Source organism: Erinaceus europaeus, chromosome 1, assembly GCF_950295315.1.
Source record: "Erinaceus europaeus chromosome 1, mEriEur2.1, whole genome shotgun sequence".
Taxonomy (NCBI): domain Eukaryota; kingdom Metazoa; phylum Chordata; class Mammalia; order Eulipotyphla; family Erinaceidae; genus Erinaceus; species Erinaceus europaeus.
In genome coordinates this window covers 96215626-96217953 of record NC_080162.1, presented here as the reverse complement: position 1 = coordinate 96217953, position 2328 = coordinate 96215626, and positions in this window count along the sequence as shown.

Sequence of the window (2328 nt, the reverse complement as noted above, 5' to 3'; positions counted from 1 at the left end):
AGTAACTTTGCAGTACTTTAAAGTGTTTTGTAGAGCTTCTGATGGTTATTGTTTCTACTATAACTTTAACTAATGCTTCTAATTTAGGATTAATTTAATTTTTAGAACTATTGACATAAGAATAAAATGAACATGTTCACACTGTTTTCTTCTTCCCCTATATTCCTTCCTGATCTACAGCTATGTTTTTTATTCTTCTAAATGCTGTCTTTCTAACTTTGTGCATTATAATTTTCTATTTCCTTCAAAGTGGTTACCCCCATGACTTTACATGGCGTTCTCACTCATGTAAGTACTGAATGAAGGCAGCGCTTGCTGCTCTGAATGGTGAGAGAGTAAGCAGTGATTCTTTCTCTCTTCTTCTCTGTTTTTCTTTTTTTATATTACTGTTTTCATGTTGTGTTTGACAAAATTTGTGTTCGTTCATGGTCTCATACTTGGTTTGTCAAGAAAGTTGGGTCTGAAAACTAGCAGACAGCACTGATAATACTGTGATTTTAGAGACAGTAGTCTTTGGAGAACCAAGTATCATAATGGCCCCAGAATGAAGAGAAGAAGAAGGAGAATGAGGAGGAAGAGGAGGAGAAGAAGATGAAAAAAGAGGAGGAGGAGAAGAAGAAGAAGCAAAAGGAGGAAGAGGAGAAGAAGGAAAAGAAGGAGGAGAAGGAGGAGGGGGAGGAGGAGAAGGAGAAGGAAAAGAGTTTTGGTCATTAAAACTTTAAAATTAAATTATATAAAACTTACTCTTTATTTCTTGACACTTTATATTGGTGCCCTTGAGGGTCCTGACATATGTCTGTATGATGGTAGAATTGCTTTACAATGATTCACACAACTGTACTTACCCTGACTAGCCAAGGTAAGAGAACTGACACTATGGAACTTATACCTGGGCCTAAGTTGTTGTTTTGTTGACCAGAGTTCAGAAAGTAATGGGGGGGGATGGGGAATGGTAAAAATGCATTTAAATGTAGGGTAAGCTGTCAATTGTCACTCTAATGTAAATAGTACCAAAACATTAACTCTCCACTGTTTCCAAAGATTATCCAATCCATCAGTGGCCCAGACCATTTACAGATGAGTACAGTTCTGAGGTCCATAATACTAAACTGAAAATTGTTTCTATTTAATGAGTATGATCTGTATAAAGATGAAAAATGCTGTGTCATTAGATTTACAGATCTAATGGTTCTAAATTATCAGATCTGCATCATGAGTCAGTACACAACTCCATTTGTTGAGCTATTGTTAAGCTATAGGTTGCCTACAGAGACAAGAATTTAGCTAAAATGAAAGCAAGAATCAATCAGCTGTATTGAATTTCTAATGCTGAATTTTATTTTTAAATTTAGTTAATTAGTGATATAAAAATGGTTCATAGGATCATATTACAGGGGTATAGGCCCACTCTGTACTCACCACCACAATTCTGTGCCCTCCTGCCCATTCCCCAATCTCCTCCCTCTGTCCCAAGGATAATCACCATAGTTTTCACAAAGTCTTAGTAGATTTGATATTTTCAAAATAACAAGTTCAAATGTCTCAGTTCTTTAGATTGTACATTTGAGCTAAATCATCTAGTAGTTGTCTTTTTCAGAAATGCGGGCCATTTGGTAAAATATAAACAAGAGCACATGAACACAAGCACCAAACTAAAGAACCTCAGATATTATATATAGTAAGAAAGATGGGGGGCTGGGTGGCAGCACACCAGGATAAGCACACATACTACAAGTAGCACAATGATACTGGTTCGAGCCCCCAGCTCCCCACCTGCAGGAGGGTGACTTCACAAGTGGTGAAGCAGGTCTGCAGGTGTCTTATTTTTCTCTCTTCCTATCTTCCCCTCTTCTCTCAATTTCTCTCTCTCCTATCAAAAAAGTCAAAAAAAAAAAAAAAGGTCACAGGAACAATGGATTCGTAGTGTAGGCACCGAGCCCCAATGATAACTCTGGAGGCAAAAACAAATAAATAAATAAAAGAAGGAGAAGAAAGATGAGGATGAGTCAAAAGTTCTCTTGGTGCACTCATTCAACATTTTCACTTTGTTGACTCAACAAATACACATTATCCTGTGAACATAGGAATTTTTGAAAATCTTTATTTCATAGCAAAGGACCATGAGTCCCAGAGAGGCCAAGTCTACTTTTCAAAGCATCCTGGGCTATCGGAATACAGAATTCATGGTGCTAGCAAAGGTCTGAGACCATCTCTGACTGAGCCCTCATGGATCACCTATAGTCCTACATCCTTCTCTCTGACCAAGGCAGAGAATCAGCTCGTCTGTCCGACCTCTGTCCTGTGTCCATCCGACAAGTGATGGGTGAC